At 42.0% G+C, this 23,502-nt stretch overlaps 1 protein-coding gene across 3 annotated transcripts in view; it reads right to left on the bottom strand.

The window, feature by feature from the left end:
• The window catches only part of LOC122565377 (interleukin-6 receptor subunit beta-like), a 109,657-nt gene that overhangs the window by 75,126 nt on the left and 11,029 nt on the right, over positions 1–23,502 (bottom strand). The window contains exon 1 of one of the 3 annotated variants that reach the window (XM_043721290.1): positions 5,190–5,270. The exons of the other annotated variants lie outside the window; for them this stretch is intronic. The gene's annotated coding sequence lies outside the window, so the exon portion shown is untranslated. Of the gene's footprint in view, positions 1–5,189; positions 5,271–23,502 lie in introns of those variants that run through there. 3 annotated transcript variants of the gene reach the window in all.

Below are 23,502 nucleotides of genomic sequence, written 5' to 3'. Positions count from 1 at the left end.
GTCTTGGCGTCCCTGTGGTTATAGTTGAGTCCCTTGGCCAGTATTGTTCCTTCCGTGTCTGTGAGTTGTCTGTGGGAGAGGTTTCTAACCCAGGTATGTGTTGTGGTGTCCTCTCTGTTGTGTGATAGTTTGGCCATTTTTTCTTTTCGTGCTTTTTTTTTGCGGTGTGTGGTCCTGTTCTGTCCTATGGTGACGCCCTGTTCTATGGTCCCGGTCCATTCCTGATTGGTGGTTTTTGAAATTAACGATTTTTGGCGCGCAATTTCTTGTCTGTATTTGTGAAGTCTGTTGTGTGCGTCTGTAATCATTACCTGGATCATCCTGAATCCGTTCTGTCTGGCTGTGTCTCTGGCTTGTGGGTTGTTGACTGGTGGTCTGTATCTGACACATGGTGGAAGGATTCGATTCTTTCGGCATTCGTGTAGGAACCTGAGTTGTTCGTATGTGGCGCTTAGGCGGTTCGCACAGGATTCCCATTCCTGGCTTGTCTTAGCGTCTCTCGCCCGTAGGTGTTCAAAGTTTGAGAGAAGATTCATAGCTCGGGTACTCGTTGTTGCGGTTCTATTCACCGAGCTGGGAATTTGTGTTGCAGACGTTTTGTCCCCTGTCTAGGTGACATCCTCAGTGCTTGGGAGCCTCCTGTGAAGCGCTTCTGTGATGTTTCCTCCGGCATTTATAGTGGTTTGTCTCTGCCGCTTCCGGTTGTCAGTTCCAGCTGTCCGCTGCAGTGGCCGGTATATTGGGTCCAGGCCGATGTGTTTGTTGATTGAATCTGTGGATGAGTGCCATGCCTCTAGGAATTCCCTGGCTGTTTTCTGTTTGGCTAGTCGTATAATAGTAGTGTTGTCCCAGTCGAACTTATGTTGCTTGTCATCCGTGTGCGTGGCTACTAAGGATAGCTGGTCGTGTCATTTCGTGGCTAATTGGTGTTCATGGATACGGATCGTTAGCTGTCTTCCTGTTTGTCCTATGTAGTGTTTGTGGATCCGTAAAGACAAACCACTATAAATGCCGGAGGAAACAACACAGAAGCGCTTCACAGCAGGCTCCCAAGCACTGAGGATGTCACCTAGACAGGGTACGAAATGTCTGCAACACAAATTCCCAGCTCGGCGAACAGAGCCACAACAAAAATAAGGAATAGCATGGGAAAGAGGTCATGGGTGGGAGTTGTGTATAGATCTCCACAGAAGTTGCCTCACTGTAGGACAAAGTGGAAGGTGAAGACAAATAAGATGGACAAGGCTAACATGAGACACAATGTTTTAGAGATTTTTTAATTCATTCATGGGATGAGAGTGTCACTTGTTAGGCCAGCACTTATTGCCCATCACTAATTGGCCAGAGGGCAGTTAACAGGCAACCACATTGCTGTTGGTCTGGAGTCACAAGTAAGCCAGACCAGGTAAGAATGGCCTATCAAAATTCTATCCAACTCAGCTTTGAATGAATTCAATGATGCTGCTTCCACTACTTTCTAAGGAATAGAGTTCAAGACTAATGACCCTCAGAAGAAAATCAATTCTCCTCTTTTCCATCTTAAAAGGGAGACCTCTTATTCTAAAACTATGTTCCCTTGTTCCACTTTGTCCAACCAGAGGACACATCCTTATATTCCATTCCCCCTCCAACAGTCACTGACATTCCATTGACATACAGGGCTTTTGTTGAAAAGTGTGGAGGTGGAAAAGTACAGCAGGTCAGGCAGAATCCGAGGAGCAAGAGAATCGATGTTTTGGGCATAAGCCCTTCATCAGGAATGTGGGGTGGGAGGGGGAATGGATCTGAGAGATCAATAGGACGGTAGGGGTGGAGGTGAGGTAGCTGGGAAGGCGATAGTTAGATACAGGTAATGGTGATAGGTCACAGGGGAGGGTGGAGTGGATAGATGGGAAGGAAGATGGACAGGTAGGGCCTTTGGTCCATGTCTTTTCCAAGGGTCATTCAACAGTGTAGCATTCCTTCAGTACATTTTCCTGTGGTACCTTGTCTATGGGACCAGTTCATGAAGAAACCTTCTCAACTATTATTCTCACCTAACAGCCACAGACCAAAGAAATTGAATTGTTAATATCTGATTTCTGAGCCATCGCAAGATCCTGCATTCAGATTTATGAACTTTAGCTTGGGTATATTATTATTTGCTCACTATTAGAATACAAAAAAATTCAGGCTCAGCACTTCAGTGGTATTTAATGCCAGTTAATTAATTTACCTTACAGCTAATCTTAGTAAAACCTAAAGCACATCAAATAGTAAAGGAAACTTAAGACAAATTCCAGCCATGTTAAGAAGCCAGCTATTCATGTATTGGATCCATTTCTGTTTATTTTCTGGAAAGTGATTACAGAAGTAAACTGAGAGAGATACAAACATTTCAGGATGTAATGATAACTGCTCATAATGAAATGTCATTACTAATAGGCAATGGTATTAGAATCACAATTACTGGTTAGTACAGTCCTGAAATAATATTTTAAAAGATTTAATAAATATTTTCATTGTTTTCCTACTAATAAACCAGGTTTATCAGACCTTCATTACTATAAGGCAAATAGCTTTTTAAACAAGGTTTATCAGAATTACCATCATAATGCACATCTCTCAGACAAATCAGATCAATCTTGTCACAAAGTCAATATGAAATATTTTAGAATTCCAAGATTAATTCAATGTTTTAATGGATATAACATCCTAAAATAATTTATCTGATTTCTTTCACATGAATAAAAATGTTTGATCAACATGATTTGCACTCCTTAAAAGTTTAATTTTACAATTTGCGAAGTGAATCATGTCAAGTAAATGAGATTTGATCCATTATTCTCATACAATTTCAGTAAAAATGTCTGGTTTATAAAGTTTGGAAGACTGGGAACCTGCCATTTCTACCTGTAGTGCTGATGGGACTGACTATAACAGATGCTAGAAGGAAGTATCTAACTTTCTAACTTAAATTCTTGCTATGGGGGTTGTTGTAGGTGTTGAATGGAGGCTGCCAAATCCATAAGAAACAAATGGGTATCGAGATCTGTTTTTTTCCAGGTATGTCCCCGAGTAATAGTTTATGCCTTTGCATATCATTGGAGCATAGATCACGGGATTAATCAAAATTGCGCACAGTAGTACCCTTAGAGAAATGCCTTGCAAAGGACTGAGAAAACCTTTCCACTTTGCTGTAGAAAGGATTATGGGCACAATTTGAGACACTCTGGAGATGACAGTTATACTCTGTACCAGGTCAGGCAGCATCAAAGGAGCAGGAGAATCGACGTTTCGGGCATAAGCCCTTCTTCAGGAATTCCTGAAGAAGGGCTTATGCCCAAAACGTCGATTCTCCTGCTCCTTTGATGCTGCCTGACCAGCTGCGCTTTTCTGATCTCCCTGTGCCATTTTAACCCTTGACAGTTTCATCTTTCTGATGATTTTGGGTCCAATGGAATAGTGGAGCACCAAAGGGGACGATTCAGCCGAATGAGTGTACACCCATTAATTTGAATAGAAGTCCAGTCAGTATTACTACCATTTAATGCCCAGCTGGTTTTTTTTAGTCTTTTATTTCTCTATAATTATCTATTCAATTTCCATTCAAAAACAAATTTGTGTCCATGACAATATTTGGGGCCAGTGTTGATGATTGGGGTTGAGAGGCATTTCATTCCAAATCTGAGCCAGTCTTTGAGTAAAGGTTTTACCTTGTGTTGGTTCTTTGGTCGATCAAGTTAAATTGATTCAAACTGGAATCATTGACTTTCTGATTATTCAGCCATTGGAAACAGTTTCTTTTCATTCTATCCAAACCCTTCAGAGGCAGCCTTTTACAAACGGCATTGGTGGAGACTACCAAATGTCATGTCAGTCTGTCCAGTGCCTTCAACAAACCTGCCTACTTGCTCCTGTGTCTGTGCATTTGTCTGAAGTTGTTAATTGCTGACAGAGGGGGTCCTCTCCTAACTGCGGTTCAGCGGATGCCTGACAGCCAGTAGGTCTCCAAATCCCAGTGCTGTGAAAACACTACACCCTTGTAAGGGATGAGGAGACAAAATGTCTGACATCCACCTCACCATCTTGATGCTTACTGCTCTCTTGGCAACCAGCTCCCCAAGGAAAGAGACTAAGGGAGGATGAAACTGATTGATACGTAAGTGGCGGCACGGCCGTTAGCACTGGTGCAAGTGGACCAAGGGTGTTAAAGTGTCACAAAACAGTGAGCAGGCAGCATACAGGCCATGCAGGCTAATACTCTGAGTTCAGGGGTCAGAGCAAGTGAGGGAAGATGCTGCATGCAGTAGTGAGAGTGGTGCAACATTAACCTTGGGGGGAGATGGGTGCAGTTGCAGAGATAGAGTGAATGAGGTAGTAGAGACGAATGGGTTGCATTTATTGTCACAGAGTGTAGAAGTTCACTGATCTTCAAGTGGCATTGCTGGCATTCATACAGACTGTGGCCCCAATTGGAAACCTGGGATTGGGATGGATAGATCTGAGGCGTGGAGTCCTTTGTCAGTCTTGAGGAAAGAGGATGGCCAACCTCTGCATCACCCAATCCACCAGGACCTCTGGATCCCTCTCTGCCAATCGGGATGCCACCTTTGGGAAATTCTTCAGATGAAGGAACTGTGAAGGGCAGCTCCAGACTGACAGTGTTTGACCTGCTGTACAACTTTGTTTTAAATAAGGTGTCGAGAATCCCAGGAACCCAGTGGTGAGTACCGCCCACCTCTGGCGAGAGGGAAAGTAAGATGCACAAGATGCTATAGAGACATGGTGCAGAGGTAATGAGGCAAGTTTCAAAGAACAGTGTGAGAAATCTCACGAGGGATCATGTGGAGAAGCTCTCCATGAAGCTTGTTAAAATCAATACTGAGCCGATTTCGGGTAAAATCCAGCCCAATATCCCATTGAGGAATCAGTATTTCACAAAAGCTCACCATAATTTCCTTTATACTCTATGCCTATCATGAAAAGTGCACACAAGTCATAATATTTCCAGTTTTTGTGCCATTCACAAGTTTTGAAATAGTGCCCTTGCATAACCAAGGACCCAAGGTCATGAATACACGAGGAAAAGCAGTGGCTGTATTACATAGTTCTGGGACCCTCCATTCCTTCCAAACCAATAAATAACATTCACCACTACCCCCTGCACCAATCACTCAGCCAACTTCATATCCATGTTGTCACTTTACCTTTTGTTCGAGGAGTTTCACCTTTGCTGACAAGTCTATTAGGTGGGACTTTATAAGACCTACATGTTTCTCACTTTGGTTTATATTAATGACTCCTATGGTGGCCTAGAAGAGAGGCAAATAAGAGACGTAGTGAGATTGAGTGCCACTATAAGTGACATTCCCAGGGTACAAGATGAGTATAGTGTCGTTCCTAATGCAGATCTTCAACTGATTCATTAGAATCATAGAATCCCAACAGTTGCAAACAGGCCAGTTGGCACATTGAATCTGCAAAGAGCATCTCACCCAGATCCACTATCCCATTCCCCTTCATTTCCCATGGCTAATCTGCCTATTCTGCACGTTATGGGCAACTTAGCATGGCCAATCCACCTCTTTGGACTAGAGGAGGAAACCCACACAGACACAGGGAGAATGTGCAAACTCCACACAGACAGTCACCCAAGGTTGGAATCGAACCTGGGTCCCTGGCACTGTAAGGCAGCAGTGTTAACCACTGAGCCACCATGTCACCCCAAATATCAGAAATCGCACCTGACATTAGTGACCAGGCCTTTGATGAATTGGTTTTCTTTTGTTGGGATTGTCAAGTTGAAGCTTTTCACTGAATTTTACTGTGTTGTTCATTGTAGAGTACATGTGACAATAAATCATCATTCATTTGTTCATCAAGAAAGTGAGTTGGACATGTAGTTGGTCTGATGGCTTGAGATCTTTTGGGAAATATCTTCCTCTATCTCACAACAATACAACATGAAAGATTGCCACACTTTGAAAACCTACCCTATTCTTCACTTTAATACACTGCCACTTCCTTAACTCCTGAGAAACAATAGAAAAAATATTAACTTGAAGCTCCTTTCTCATTTCTTCAGTTCTTTCTGTTCTGCAGAAGCGTTTGATTACTTCAATGCTAGTTAGTTGTACTGAATCAGCAAATAGTTCAGCAATATTACTGAATTCAGTTCATATCTTGCCTTGGTGGAAACAGAACTCAAAACATTGAACTTATTTTCCAATGTTACATCTAAATTTCAGTGTTTTTACAAACAACATGAAATGAGATTTTATAAATACATTAAGGACAAAAGGGTAACTAGGGAGTGATAGGGCCCCTCAAAGATCGGCAAGGTTGCCTACGTGTGGAACTGCAGGAGATGGTGGAGATACTAAACATTTTGCATCAGTGCTTATTATGGAGAAGGAGATGGAAGGTATAGTACATCTTGAGAAATGTCCATATTATAGAGGAGGAAGTACTGGATGATTTAAAACACATAAAGGTGGTTTATCCCCAGGACCTGATCAGGTGTACCCTAGAGCTCTGTGGGAAGCTAGGGAAATGATTGTCTTGTTGAGATTATTGTATCATCAATAGTCACAGGTGAGGTACCAAAAGACTGGAGGATGGCTAACGTGGTGCCATTATTTAAGAAAGGTAGTAAGGAAAAGCCAGAGAACTATACACAGGTGAGCCGGACATCGGTGGTGGGCAAGTTGTTGGAGGGAATCCTGATGGACAGGATTTACATGTATTTGGAAAGGCAAGGGCTGATTAGGGATAATCAACATAGCTTTGCGCATGGGAAATCATGTCTCACTAACTCGATTGAGTTTTTTGAAGAAGTAATGAAGAGGATTGATAAGGTGGACGTAATCTATATGGATGTCAGTAAGGTGATTGCTAAGATTCCTCATGGTATACTGGTTAGCAAGGTTACGTCACATGGAATACAGGGAGAACTAGTTATTTGGATACAGAACTGGCTCAAAGGTAGAATACAGAGGGTAGTGATGGAGGATTGCTTTTCAGACTGGAGACCTGTGACCAGCGGTGTACCACAAGGATCAGTGCTGGATCCACTGCTTTTTGTCATTTATATAAATGGTTTCAATGTAAACATAGGAGGTATGGTCAGTACATTTGCAGATGACACCAGAATTGGAGGTGTAGTGGACAGCGAAAAAGGTTACCTCAGAGTACAATGGGATCTTGATCAGATGGATCAATGGGTGGAGGAGTGGCAGATGAAATTTAATTTAGATAAATGTGAGGTGCTGCATTTTCGAAAGGCAATTTAGAGGGCAGGATTTATACGCTTAATGGTAAGGTCCTGGGGAGCACTGATGAACAAAGAGATCTTGGAGTGCAGGTTCATAGCTCCTTGAAAGTGAAGTTGCAGGTAGATAGGATAGTGAAGAAGGCATTTGATATGCTTGTCTTTATTGATCAGTGCATTGCGTAAAGGAGTTGGGAGGTCATGTTATGGCTGGACTGGACTTTGGTTAGGCCACTTGTGGAGTACTGTGCGTAATTCTGGTCTCCCTGCTTTAGGAAGGATTTTGTAAAACTTGAAAATGTTCAGAAAAGACTAATAAGAATTTTGCCAGGTGTGGAGGGTTTGAGCTATAGGGAGAGGCTGAATAGACTGAGGGAATTTTTGCTGGAGCATCAGAGGCTGAAGGGTGACCTTACAGAAGTTTACAAAATCATGACAGGCATGGATAGGGTAAATAGACAATGTTTTTTCCTTGGGGTGGGGATGTCCAGAATTTGAGGCCATAGGTTTAGGGTGAGAGGGTAAAGATATAAAAGGAACCTAAGGGCTAACAGTTTCATACAGAGGGTGGTGCGTGTATGGAATGAACTGCCAGAGGAAGTGGTGGAGGCTGGTACAATTACGGCATTTAAAAGGCATGTGGATGGGTACATGAATAGGAAGGGTTGAGAGGGATATGGGCCAAATGCTGGCAAATGGGACTAGATTAGGTTATTTGATCAACATGGACGAGTTGGACTGAAGGGTCTGTTTCCATGCTGTACATCTCTATGACTTTAACTGAAGCATTAAACCGGATCTAAGTTCATCAGATCATGAGTTTAACAGACTTCCAGTCACATTAAGTAGAAACATGTCTATTTTTGTTTACAGTAGAATTTTCCACTGGCAAAGTTTGTCTTAGAATACCCATTAACAGTTATTAATTTCAAAGCACAGTGTTAGTTAAGAACATACATATATGTGGTTCCATGCTCTGTCGGCAAATACATGGGAGTCTTTGGATTTTCTTTGTGTTTAGTCAGAACAGCAGGGTGTTCAGCTGGTGTCTATTATGCTTTCTTCATTCGAATCCGATTATCTTAAACACAAGACATTACTGCAGGGGTTCCTCAGGGCAGTGTCGTAAGTTCAACTGTTTGGAACTATTTGCATGTTTTTCTCCTCTATCACAAAGCAGACTGGGTCCGTGTACAAAACAAAATCTGAACAACACATGAGCTGAAAGTATCAAGGGAGGAATGGACAGGTCAAGTCCCAGAATGGAATCTGGCTTGACAGATCACTTTTTAAATTTTAATTGACATGGTCAATCACTAAAACATAAGGTGTAATTTTCTCCTGTCCTTGAATAGTGCAGCCATGGCAAATCAGCTAAAAAACAAAATCCTTGAGTTGAGAATAAGTCTGATTTTTTTCATCCAAGGTTTTAACAGGACATCAAGACACCCACTAGTGAATGACGAAAGAGCTTTTGCATGCATTTACATCTCATTACCGTATATACTCAAGTAATTCACCTGGTGCGGAGGGGGGAGGATAGGTCAGAGGATCTCCTCGTGGGTCTGCTCCTGGGCCTGGCCAAACTGGTCATAAACAGGTCCAGGCAGCAGGCCTTGAAGGGGGTCGTTATGGCTGATTGTCAGTTCCTCTTCCGTGGTTTCGTCAGAGCCCGGGTGTCCCTGGGGAAGGAGCATGCAGTATTTACCAACTCCCTTGAGCTGTTCAGGGAGAGGTGGGCACCACAGGGAGTGGAGTGTTTTATTTCCCCGTCCAACTCTATTTTGATTTAATCCCTGCCCTCCCCTTCACCTTTTTGATCACACAGCATTGCCCTTTGTGAAGGGCTCTGCTTGTCACTGGCCACTCAGGTGTTTCCTTTCTTACTAGTTGTGGAAATTGAATAAAGATTTGTACACCTGTTGTCTTTCACAGTGTCTCACGACTGCACAAAAAAAAACCTCGAGTAATAGTCGATCTCATGTAAAAGTCGACCCCTTATCTTTGGCCAAAAAACCCTGGCATTTTCCATATACCTCGTGTAAAAGTTGACCCTAGTTCTTCATAGATAACAGATCATCATTTATGAGTCAGTGTGCCGCCCATCACATCCCGCTCCAGCTTTCCAGTTTGCCAGTTGTTCCATTCTACTCCTGGTCTTCCAGTCCACTGGCTGTTGAGTTTCGCTCTGGACTTTCAGAATTATCATAATTCATTTTCTCCTCTTGATTCGTTTCGAGATCAGTTGGGCTGCTGCTAATGATACGGTATGAATTTTGACAGACATGAATTTCAGCCCCTCAAAAGTAGCATCTGTGCAATAGTCGACCCCAAAACTTTAACCTTAAAAAGTAGTCAAAAAAAATCCGACTACTACTCGAGTATATACGGTATTACTGAAACACACTCATTTTGCTACTCAGTGTGTGATTTTCCCAGGCGGTGCTGGAGAGGAACTGCAAGGTGACGATTTATGAGATAAAAACTGCTTTCTCCTATGGAACCCCACCTTAACTAGCATTCTCCATCACCTCCGGGCACACTCCATGGGCAGCAACTGCCTACAATCCCTTATCCACACAGTTTGGCATCGGACACACATCACTCTCGTCACATCATCATGGCATGTTTCTGACTCACTCATAATACAGTTCACCACCTCAGTACTGCACCCTGGAGTGCGCCAATAAGTTGCTTGGTAATATTGCTGCTGGGCCACTTTGCATTTAGATTCAGGCACCCATTTCATGCATTGGAACAAAATATATCTCTGCCTTTAGATGGCTTTCAAAATGTTCATTTTGCACCTAATCCAGATTCTCACTGTGTGTTTGCCTTTCCTTGCCTACTTAAGCATTTCTGCCTCTTACAGAACATACAGCCTCTCTGTACTTTTGCCTTCATATATCTTTTAGCACGGTTGCAAAGCTAAGCCGCATTTCATGCCTGCTAGCAGTGATCATTTAAGAAGTGGACCTGTAGCTGTATGGCACTGTGCTACAACGTTGTCACACCTGCACCAATAGTGTACATGGCAAGTGCACTGAATGTGTTTCAACCAAATGGCCATATCTCAAAGTCCAGGGGGCACAGACATCAGTTGTCGGGGGGGGGGGCTGTCATCAATCAAAGACTTCCACCACTGTTGGTCAAGTGCATTGTCCGATGCCAGTCCTGGGGACAGGACATGATCAGTTACTGTATGTGACATTTAGGGTCATGTGTTCTATATAATTACAGTCCAGAGAAAGGGTCACAGTCAGTCCTGCTGGTCCATTTCAACTAGTCTAAGGAACAGTAGTAAGTTAGTCAGGGAGCTGCACAGAATAATGGACAGGGATCTAGTCAGCTATCAGTCAGGGTTACCCAGCCAAGTTGGTTAGGGAAAGGGGTATGGTGAGTCCAGCAGGTCTATGACAGTCAAAGGGGAGTTACAACAGGGCCCACAAGGTGGGAGGGGTTGCATATTGGACAAGTCAATTGTTAGAATTGGAAGCATCATGCTGGGATATAGCAGGAACAACAATTGTGATGGCGGAGAAAACAATTCAACATGTAGTTGGGCAATGATGGTGTTTTGGAGGACAAGGTTTACTGAGGGAATACGGTTATTGCTTAACCATCACTCTGACTTTGACAGAGAGACATCACATCACTAAGTCTGAGGTTCAGGGGATAATGTGAGCAGATGGAGACTTAAATGAAACAACTGAATGGAAACGTGGGAAGCAAGGAACAGACTGGAATACTGCAGAGTGCAAGAAAGGAACATGTAGATTTGGGGGTGATCACCCAGTCACCCAGATGACAGTGAGTGTAGGGGTGCAATATGTGGTATATAACTTGTGTTATTCTCCATTCTCATCTGAGTTGCAAGTGGCCAAATAAATGAAAAATGATTGTCATCACATTCAAACTGGACAGAATAAGCATTTTGTTCTGTCTGAGGATGGAGGCTTTATGTGTGAGTAATGTCAGGCTCTTGAAGGGGCAATTGCATCAGTCAGGGCCTTACGCACTACAGGTCTAAGGCATCTGTAATCACAGATTTCTGCATATGGAACACATATAAAGATTAACTCTTGACTACAAATCCTGGCTACAAGCAATTTTGATCATGTCACCAGTCATTACAAATTAATCATTGTTATCTCTGTGACATAAACAAAATCACTATCTAGAAACTCCGTTAGACCAGCAACACAAAACATAAATGACATACAAATAGAATGAGTTCAGACATTGTGTCTTCTGCTAGGAAGGACTCACCTCCTTATTCCAGAAAATGTTGCCCACACATATTAGCCACAGGTCAAGCCTGAGATGGAATACCTAGATGGGTACAGTTGCAACAATTCTCAAGAACTGCAATATCATCCAGGAGAGAACAATTCACTTGATAGTTATGCTTGATAAACATTCACACCAATTATTGCTGAAACACTACTATCCATAAAATACACTGCAACAAGTCATCTTTGGCAGAGACTATCAAAACCACATCACAATTAAGAGGTGTGATTAAAGAAGTATCATTTATAAATACTAATACAATTTTTAGAATTGAAAGTAGAGCATAGATAGATGTTGGTTACTTCTGTGAAGGGCTTTCTTCAAAAAGAAGATAAGGTCTACAATCCTTCCAAAAACAGTGATCAAGTACAATATTTTGTCAGAGTTTATGTGACTGTGGATCCCTGTGTTGTTAATGTTGCTTATAGTGTTGTGCGACCTGACAAAGCAGCAGCACTCCAAAAACTTATACTTCCAAAGAAACCTGTTGGACTATAACCTGGTGTTGTGCGATTTTTAACTTTGTCCGCCCCAGTCCAACACCGACACCTCCGCATCATGTTGTGTTTATGACAGGTAGTTACACATGTAAGGCATTGGCATGTTTTACACTCAAGAATAAATTAGCATTAAGTTATTAAAACTTCAATGTAGAACTCACTATTGTTAAGTTTAGCAGCAAGTTTAGCTTCTTCCCAGAAGGAATAAGTAGTGCAATTCAGGGAAGAGGTCCTCTCAGCAGAAAGGGTTAGCCTCGGAAACTTCCAAAGCAGGAAAGAGTTTGGTGAGAAACATGCAGGTTAGTAGAACTGAGAAAGTTTTGGCTCTCTGATTTGTGAGAACTTCAAGACTTGGAAAGGATTCATCAAATGGTCACCACAATCCACAGCAAGGAAACTGTCAGGAGTAAGTTAAGTAGAACCCTAAACAATTCATAGGTCATAGAACCCCTACAGTGACTGTGGATCCCTGTGTTGTTAATCTGAATCACTACAGTGTGGAAACAGGCCATTTGGCCCAACAGTCCACACCAACCCTCCGAAGAGTAACTCGCCCAGACTCATTCCCCTACCCTATTACTCTACATTTACCCCTGACGAATGCATCTAACCTACACATCCCTGAACACTATGGGCAATTTAGCATGACCAATTCATCCAACCTGTACATCTTTGAATTGTGGGAGGAAACCCACGCAGACCCGGGAGAATGTGCAAATGCCACACAGCCAGTTACCCGAGGCTGGAATCGAAGCCAGGTCCCTGGTACTATGAGGCAGCATTGCTAAACACAAAGCTACCATGACACCCTTATATTATTTCTCATGCCTTGCGTCTCTAACAGTGCCATGAAACAGCCTGAATCTATTTTGTGATAGCTTTTGAAATAATTCTAACTGTTACGTATAGCTGAGTTTGTTTATTAATGTCTCCTTGGTATAATAATCTTTTACTCTGTTGTTAAAGATTTATCAAGTTGGGTTTTAGATTAGGTTAGATTAGATTCCCTACAGTATGGAAACAGGCCCTTCAGCCCAACATACCGACCCTCCAAAGAGAAACCCACCCAAACCCATTCCCCGACCCAATATTTACCCCTGACTAATACACCTAACACTATGGGCAATTTAGCACAGCCAATTCATCTGAACTTCACATCTTTGGATTGTGGGAGGAAACTGCGGCACCTGGAGGAAATCCACGCAGACACGGGGAGTTTTGCAATCTGACTTGTCCAGTAGCAGCTTCAAATGGGATCATAATAAATTGAAAAGATTATTCAATTTTGAGACAAAGTCATTAATTAGAACAGAACGAGAACACAGTTTCTGCTCTGTGACATACAGGAAGATTCAGGCTCACTGTGGCTCAATACAACAGTGTGTGTGTGTGTGTGCGCGTGAATCTGTGTGTCTTGTGTGTGTGCGTGCGTACACAGCAGAAACAGAGAAACAGATGAGAAAACATATGGATCAGTACAGTCAGGAAAGAGAAATAACATCCAGCATGAGACCGTAGTGATTGGAAATAGGTTGACCTCATTGACTACGAGATTGTTGATTGGGGTTGTTAACCTGAGCCAATCAAGAAAGTCTTGGGTGACCAAAGTAACCAGGAGAGGGGGACGGGTGGCTTGCTGGGGGTCTTTATTTTATGCACTGTTTTTTATGTAATTGAATTGTCTTATGTACTTGTCATTGTTACTGTTTTGTGAGTGAAACTGGGATTTGAGGTTTGTTCTCATTTCCCTGAAAACTGGTTGAACGGTGGGGTTTGGGGTCTGACTTTGCCACTCCTCTCCCTTATAAAATTGTTGTTTCTCTATATACAGCTGTTAATGTTAATTGTTTTGTAAACTGTGTATAGTTTATTAAAATAAAAAAAAACCAGGAGAGGAGCTCATTTTGGCTGAATTAAAATTAATCATGCAAATTCCTCGATTAAAGATCCACAGAACTGATGGAATAAGTTATCCACTTTTAGCCTGTTTATCCGTTATTAACTTATTGGGTGAACAAAGAGGTCAAATTAAACCATTTCCTTTTTTCCTTCCTTCCAGTAATCAGCCTTAACACAACCTGTGTTACATGGATTGGGAAAGGGAGAGAATTTTACAGATTACACATCAATGCATTGGCTTTAATTTCCACTGAAATAACGAAGAAGTTTCTAATTTGAAAATACTTAGACAGCTGGAGAGGGGTGTTGAATTAGGATATTCATTACAACAAATCTGGGCTACAAAGGAACATGGTGGTCCTGATCAAATTGTGTATAATAGGGTCTGGTTCCATTGTGCATAATGTAAATGAAGCATCCTCCAGTCTTTACTTGTTTAATACTTGAAACTATAAGTTATATTTTGTAAACGTTTTATATTGCAGATGTGATTAAAATATTTGATAATATTAAAAAAAAAGGAGAGGAAAGGGATTAGCTCTATTTAGATCTAATCCCTGCCCTCCCCTTCATTTCTTTGATCACGCAGCATTGCCCTTTGCTGAGAAGGGCATTGTTTGTCAGTGGCCACTCGGGTGTTTTCTTTCTTCCTGGTGGTGAAATATAAATAAAGATATATAAATAAAGGTGTCCTACACCTACACACAAACATGGGTGCCAGGGAATATATAAGCTCTACCGCAGTTACGCAGTATTGTAGGGAAAAAGAAGGAAAAACAAAAAAGAAAAAAATATATAGAACCAGGAGAGGGTAGGCTTTAATTCTATTTTGACTTAATCCCTGCCCTCCCCTTCACTGTCTGATCACCCAGCATTGCCTTTTGTTGAGAAGGGTTCTGCTTGTCACTGGCCACTCGGGTGTTTCCTTTCTCCCTGGTGGTGGAATATGAATAACATTTTATGCATTCGCTGTGTCTTCCACCTACACACACACGTGACATGGGTGCTGGAGAAAATAAGCACTACCGTTTGGCAGTAGTGTGGGAAGAAATAAAAAAAAACTAACTAGAAAAAATATATAGTCAGGAGAGGTGGGCTGCCTTTGAGTGGCCGGACGGTGGGAGGGATGGGTTGTTTGCTGGGTTGCCAGGGGTGTCTATGGTATATGCGCTGTTTTCATGTTCAGTTTATCGGACTGTCAGTATGTGATTGTGCTCACTGTTTCCTTCTTGATAATGTAAGATCGGATTCGAGGTTCATCCTCCCTTCACTGCAAACTGGTTGTACAGTAGGGTTTGGGGTTTGGTTTTGCCGTCCCTTTCCCCTGTAAGTTGCGGTTTCCTGTATACGGCTGTTCATGTTAACTGTTTGTTTGTAATTTCTACTGGCTAATAAAATAAAAAATACAAAATCAGGAGAATAGAATCTCCTCAGTTCAGGCGACTGACTCTGAACTGGCAGGCTACAGCCAATGTACTGTTCACAATAAAGGGTGACTCAGTGAGGGGATACAGCCTCTGCGTGGTTATTTTAGAGACACAGCCCAAGAGAAAATATAGTTCAGTGAATTTGGAGGCAGAGTGGGAATTTGGTACAGAGGGGCACAAGTGCTTTATGCTTGCTTTTTGATTTTGTTTCTAAGGTTTTTTTGAACAGGATAAATTGAAGCCAGGATCAGGGGCCTAGCATAAAAAAGTGACATCACAGGTAAACAGTGGCTGGTGATAGTTGCTAATTTAACTATCTATTACAGGTTACTTTCAGATTGAACATAAATAGGAGAAATATTTACAGATTATAAATTAAAATATACCCCTTAGATTACCTACCTCAACTTTGGTCAGTGGTTAGGGACAGGAAGATAGGACTATGAGCAAGACAGGTAGAAGGATCCAGGAGGTAATGCGGAAGGAGCCTCAGCCCTTGAGCTTGTCTAACAGGTTTGAGATTCTTGCTCCCTGTGTGGATAATAGCGGGTGGCTGGAGGGAGGATGAGCAAACTGACCATAGCACCATGATACAGGGAGCCTTTCAAAATGGGGAAGAAAAAAATAAATTCAATCATAATCGGGGATAGTATGGCCAAGATCACGAATCACATCGGGTGTGTTGCCTGCCAGGTGCCCAGATTTAAGGTCTCTCATTTGGGCTGCAGAGGAACCTGGAGTGGGAGGAGAAAGATCCAATTGCCGTGATGCACATATTTACCAATGAGGAAAGTGGTTCTGTTGGAGGAATGTGAACGGCTAGGGGCTAAATTAAAAAGCAGAACCAAAAAGATAATAATCTATGGATTAATATCTGAACCACAAGCAAATTGGCACTGTTCAGTAGGAATTTAGTCAATAAACATGAAGTGATTATGGGAATGGAGAACATCAGAGAGAAATCACAAATTGGAAGCAAATGATGTTTGACCAAAAGGAAACCACAAAGCTTATTAGTAATCCAAATGAGTTCACATGTCAAGTTGAGCAAGATCAGGTCAACACTCTTGAAGTGCAATGTGCTACAACAGCAGAGAAACCCCAAAATTATTTCTGCAGGTAACAACCTTAAAGTGAATAAAGTTGAAAAATCAACGTATTTAATAAAAACACAAGACTTTTACTTAAACAGTCACAATAAGAAACTGTACAAAGCTTAAAATTTTGGCTACATTTATTGAGCATGGGGCAATTTTAAATAATGTCCAATACCATTGTGGAAAATGGAGCAAAAACATTTCGATCACTCTGACATTCGGGCTTGATTTATGATGTGACTGTACCTGGTCTACACTGTTCTAGACATGAAATTCAGTTACTTACCTCATTTCCAAGATTGTAACACAGATTGGCCACACTTTGTTTCAGTGCAGAGGCTCTCTGCACACTCCAGGAGCCTGAGCGGCAATCTGCAGAAACCATAGGCTCTACACAGCCTCTTGTCTTGAAAGATGCAGTTGTAGTGAATGCATTTCAGGTAGCTTGATAATTACTTTTCAACATTGACAGAGAGGCTAAGAGAAGGAGAGGGTTCCCAGATTTAGCAATGCCACTCTTAGAGATTAAAGGAGGAGGTTATTTCCAGATAGATGAGGATGGCAGGTGAGGGGGATGATAGGAAGATGAAGCACTGATGAGGACAGGGCAATAACATCTCCACACTGAGCCTGCAAAGTCAGTGGGTTCATGTGGAAAAGATAACGAATGCCTAGAAAGGTAAATCATCACACACTGAACACATTTAACAGCCTTTGCAGCAGAGCTTGCAGCATACTAGAGTTAAGTAGCATCCATCTCATTATTCAGAAAAGATTAATCCATCACTTGCAGCAGAGACTATGTAATGTTTCTATATACAGTATTGACAGTTTTAAAAATAAAATTCCTGTCATTTTCACATGAGATTAAATTATTACTTATTTCACCCCAGGCCATCAATTTATAAATGTTTCATTCCTCACCTGGAAGATATCAGGTCAACAGAAATGAATTAATGTTTTATAAAGGAAAAATATACACAATATCTCTGCATATTCAACTCATTACTGCACATTTGGTTTCAGTCACATTTTAATGGAGAAAGTCAATATATGTCAAAAGACTTGACATCCATACACTCCAAATTTTCAGTCCTCTGTATTCCGCACCAAGCTTTGTTCAGCCATTACCTCCATGGTGATGGTCAATCCCATCTGCCCTCAGTTCAGTCACCTACCTGTAGCTATGTGATAGGGGAATGAAGTTTTTTAGAATCTGGTGGGGCTACAACACAGGACTACTTGCAATGCCATACAATGTAAGCAGGATGTAAAGACAGAGCTAAGTGTTCCAATGACCAATTGATCAGACCCAAGATCTGTAATCCTGCCACACCCAGTCATCAATGTTGGAGACAATAAATAATGAACAGGAGGAAAAAGGCTCTACAAATGCTCCCATGCTCGATGATGGGAGCATCGGCCATCAGTACAAAAGACAACGCTGAAGAACTTGCAATCATATCATGCCTTAAGTATCAAATGAATTATCCATTTTAGCCTCCTCCTGAGGTCTGTAACATTACAGATGCCAATCTTCAGTCAATTCATGCCATGTGATACTCAGAAATGGTCAAAGACTTTGGATAAAGCAAAAGTTACAGACGCCAACAATATCTTCTCTCTAGTACCTATGACTTGTGCTTCGGAATTAGTTGCATCTCTTGCCAAGTTTCACTAGTGAAGGTACAACACTGGTTTTTATCCTTAAATGTAAAAGACTATATCCTGCCCACAAAAATGGGACAAATGCAGTCTGGTCAATTACCATCCTCACAGTCCACACTCAAACATCAGCGAGTAATGGAGTATGTTATTTCTCATGTCTTGAATCTCCAACAGTATCGCAAAACAGTTTGAATCTTTATTTTGTGGGTTTCTTAAAAATAATTCTAGCAGTTGCACATAGTTGAGTTTGTTTTCTTATGTTTTCTTTGTACAATAATCTTTTGCTGTGTTGTGAAAGATTTATGATTTTATTTTACTGTCAACGGGGATCATAATAAATTGAAAAGATTATTCCATTTTGAGACTGTATCATTAATTAGACCAGCAGAGGGCACAGTTTCTGCTCAGTGACACACAGAAGGTCTCAGGCTCACTGCAGCTCTGCACGACAGCCCACCATCTCAGTCCACACTCAAACATCAGCAAGGTAATGGAAGGTGCCATTGACAGTACTAATAAGCAACATTTACTCAGCAAAAACCTCCGTACTGATGCTCAGTTTGAGTTCGATCAGCCTAATGGCTCCATATGTCAAAACAACTTTGACCCAAACATAGACAAAAGACCTGCACTCAAAAGTTAAGACGAACAGCAAGTCACTCCTTCAATCACTGGCAGCAGTGTGTCCCTTACAAGATGCATTGTGGCAACTTGCCAAACCTCCTTCAACAGCACTTTCCAAGCTCAAACCAACCTAGAATGTGAAAACCCACAGATGTGTAAGAGCTACCACCAGCCAGAACATTCAACTCCAAGCCACACCCATCCCGACTTGGAACCACGATTACGTCAAAGCAAAATTCTGCAGGCGCCAGAAATCTGAAATAAAGCCAAAGAAACAAGCTGGAGAAACTTAGCACATCAGCAGCATCTCTGGGGAGAAATAGAATTCACTTTTCAGGTCGAGAGATATTCATCATGGAGATATTTTGAAGTTGCTTCATTGTTATAGCGTCAAAATCTTGGCAATCTCCCAACAGTATTATAAACTATACCACATGGTGAGCAACAATCAAGAACATCCCACAAATACATTTCGAAAAAAACTATCAAGAACTGCAAAATCTGTGGGCCTAAAAGGATTAAATGATGCATGGCAAAATTTCCTAAAAGCCTTTATCCTTTTGATCTCTTACATGATTTCATTAATCACCATCAAAAACACCCACCTTTTGGCTCACTTACAGTAGTGATTGTAACAAGGTCAGCCAAATGGACCTATACCCAGGATACCTCTACAGATCAAGGATACAACTTCGGTTCTGGTCTCTTATGAGCTGGCTTAGTTATCGCTCAGGCCCAGGCTTGATGTGGTGAAATTAGTTGAGAAAGGCTCACTTGGACTGGCTCAACATTAATCGATTAGAAAATGGATGCCCGAATAAATACCCAGATGTTTTTCAGGAAGGTCAAAGGAGCCATGGCCAACTTGCATGTTGACCATGAAGCAATTCAATGATTCTGCAAGGCCCACCACGTGCCGTTTACCTTGTGGGCAAAAGTAGAGGCAGAAATCAGAAGGCTGGAAAGCAAAGGAATCATCAAACCAATCCAACATGTGGAATGGCATCAACAGTTGCACTGAATGTGAAGACCAACGAGTAGGTTTTGCTACTGTGGGGATTTTAAACGAACGGATAAACCTCTTTTTGCATCTGGATAAATAGCCAATCCCTACATAGAGGTAGAGGATTTATATGCAAAGCTGGCAAGGGGGAGCTGTCCTTCACAAAGCTGGACATGAGCCATGTATACTTGAATTGCAGTTCGATGAGGATTCCCAGAAGTATGCTGTAATTAATACCCATAAAGGTTTGTACCAATATATGAGTCTGTCATTTGGCATAGTGTCAGCTTGTGCAAATTTTCAGCAGATGTTGGAGAAGATTTTACAAGGTCACATTTATCTAGATAACATGCTCATCACAGGGAAGCCCAATATAGAGCTCTTCAACATAGTTCTTAGATGTTTTTCCCAGGTGGGTGTATGTCTTAGAAGGGAAAAGTGTGTGTTCCAGGCACCCTCGAGTGACCTACTTGGGCTACAGAGTAGACAAGACCATTGGAAGATAAAGTGAGGGTGATCAAATGTGTCCCAGCTCCCACGTCTGTATTGGAGCTTAGGTCTTTACTTGGGCTGGGGAATTATTACAGCAAGCTCTTTCATAATCTGGCCTCCATCCTGCCACCTTTGCATCAACTCCTGCAAAAGAGTCGGCCATAGCTTTCAGGGAAGTGAAGAAACAGCTACCATCCTATAAGTTGTTGGCACACTATGATCCCCAAGTGAGGTCCGGTATTGACATGAGATGCCTCCTTATACAGAATCAGGGTAGTATTAGCTCAAAGATAACTCAATGGAGAGGAACACCTAATAACATATGCATTGAGGACTTTGGCTAATGCAGAGTGTAAATATGACCAGAATCTGCCAGAGGATGTGGTGGAGGCTAGTACAATTGCAACGTTTAAGAGGCATTTGGATGGGTATATGAATAGGAAGAGTTTGGAGTGATATGGGCCGGGCGCTGACAGGTGGGACTAGATTGGGTAGGGATATCTGGTCGGCATGGACGGGTTGGACTGAAGGGTCTGTTTCCATGTTGTACATCTCTATGGCTCTATGAAGGGTTGGCGGACATATTTGGAGTCAGGGAGTTTCCACAATACCTTTACAGATGGAAACTTGTAATATCAGGCTGCAAACCCCTGCTAGGCCAAAGGTAAAGAGAACAAGGCAGTGTCGGCCATAGCTCTGGGAATGGCCAGGCCAACCCTGGACTCTGTTACACGTCAACAATGCAGGTCCTTTCAGTGGTTCAACATTCTTAGTCATTGTGAACACCCATTCAAAGTAGCTGGACGTGTGTAGAGTACATTAATCAAACATGGGACAATGATAGAAAAAATTGCGTGCATCTTTTGCAATACACGGACTCCTGGAAGTGTTGGTCACAGATAACGGGCCATTGTTTATCAGCAGGGAATTCAAGTATATCTTAAATTCGCACGGTGTTCAACTTACAAGGATAGGTTCATACCATCCACCATCCAGTGGTCTGGCAGAAACAGCAATATAAACTTTGAAGGCAAACTTAAAGAAACAGCCAACAGCTACATGGGATACCAAATTGTCCTGGTTCCTAACTGATTATAGGACCAACCCTCATGCAAAAGGGACTGCTCCAGCAGGGTTGCTATTGGGGAGAAGACTCCGCACACAGGTTAAATTTGATCTTTCCGGACCTGGGGTGGAGGGTGAAAAGGCATCAGGAATGCCAATGCTGGACACAAGGCTCTGCGAAGTTAGAGAGACAGTTTTCCTCAAGGGACAAAGATTGGTGTAACAACCAAGAGAATAGCCCTGCAATGAGTAAGAGGCATGGACAACATAATGTCAGGTGTTTTGGCATATAAAGTAGGTGAAGTGGTCCTGACCAAGCACGTAGATCATAGGAAAGCTGCAAACTTGGGAGCAAAATGTGCCCAGCTCCTTAACAGCCTTTCCGACTGCTCCAAAACCTGAGGGTACTCCCTCTCTGTCAAGCGTTAAAGATACCTCGGAATCTGAGATGGACACTGCAGATGTCACTGCCCCAATGCCTTTGCTGCCTGAAGATGAGAATGAATTTCTTCTGAGACGCTCCAGGCACAAGAGGTGAGCTGCTATGAGTTACACGCTGCCTGTATCAGAGGAGAGTTGGAAGAACCTGACCCAGTGCTAGAGCACCCAGGAGGAGCTACAAAAAACAGAACCGGTCTATGCCCTCGGACTCAGAGAGGGAGGGATCCAGCAATTGTAATGCGGTCAGCCAGGTGGACCTCATAGAATGGGAATATTAATCTGGTCCAATCAGGGAGCCTGGGCTGATAGATAAAAATGGCAGTGTTAGACATACTGTTCACTCTGATAAATTGCTCTCAGGGAGCTGGATCAGTGTAAAGGACTCTCCACATGTAAATGAAGGGTGACTTGGTAAAGGGGTACTGGCCTCTATGGAGTTATTTAATTTACTGTCTTGAAATTTCAGTCTAAGATTTCCCCATTCTGATTGATAATGTATATTTCAACATCTATGCTCCACCTATATGTAACAAAGTGACATATTTCAATACAGATTCACTTAGCAAGAATTTTAAAACAGATCTGAAGATGATCCAGGGATAACAACATTGTAACATTGAAATCCTTGGACTCAACAATGAGTTCAATAATTTCAGATCTTAACCAGCATTCCCAACTTTTCGGATAGTGGGTACTGGTAATGTTTATGCTGTAGCCATTTATATCTCCTTTAGCATCATCTTTAACTTTTTAACATGTTACATTGTTATCTCCTTTTGCATTGCTGCATCATACTTTTCTCACACTTACCCTCACTTTCATTCCATCCAAAATATTCCCTATTGGACATTTTCTGCCACCTGCCTTTGATTTTTCCTGACCTCACTTAAAATCTGTTAGCCTTCTAATCTAATTCTGCCCTTTTGTTTTGTTTCGCCCCCTCTTTCCTTAACTCTCTCAGCTTTGTCAGCTCTAATGCAGGTCAATGGCCTAAGGCATTAATTATATTCCTAGTGACTTTGAGAGGGAAAGCAACAAAACATAGCATGCATCCTTAAGTGGAATATTTTTGAAATAAGAACATAAGCACCAGCAGAATGAAGGACATCAATTAAAATGCAATCAGTAAAATAATCAATCAAAAGATGACAAGGCAGGTAATGTATGGTAGCTACAAGATATGGAAGCTGATGGGTGCCAGTGTGGGCCAAGGCAAACATGTCTGTAGTGTTTTTGTATTGAGAAACTTTGGTTCATAGTCTCTGAGCTGGAGGTTCAAGGTGCAGACAGTACAACATGCCAGGGAGGGGGAAAATAGTTATTCCTGGAAGCAGTCACAGACTTTAGGTACGTGTCATTATACATTGTCTATAGTTAGGGACAAGAGGGTGCGATTGCGTTAGGTGGGGATGAGGATTGAAGAGTGGAAATAGAGTTCCAATGTTTGCAATTGTTCTATGCAGCTTGATGGACGAAAGCAGGGACTGCAAATTGGATGAACATACTGATCATGGCAATGTGGTACAGACAGCCTTCAAGCTTGGGGGTATAATAGGAGTGTATGGGACATAAGGGACCAGGGAGGTGATGGCCTCGTGGTATTATCACTGGACTGTTAATCCAGAGACCCAGGTAACGTTCTGGGGACCTATGGCAGATGGTGGAATTGGAATTCAATAAAGATCTAGAATTAAGAGTCTAATGATGACCATGAATCCATTTTCGATTGTTGTAAAAGCCC

The sequence above is a fragment of the Chiloscyllium plagiosum genome, chromosome 31, assembly GCF_004010195.1.
Source record: "Chiloscyllium plagiosum isolate BGI_BamShark_2017 chromosome 31, ASM401019v2, whole genome shotgun sequence".
Classification (NCBI taxonomy): Eukaryota; Metazoa; Chordata; class Chondrichthyes; order Orectolobiformes; family Hemiscylliidae; genus Chiloscyllium; species Chiloscyllium plagiosum.
Note: the sequence above shows the minus strand (reverse complement) of the source record. Positions and strands in the feature narration are given on the sequence as shown.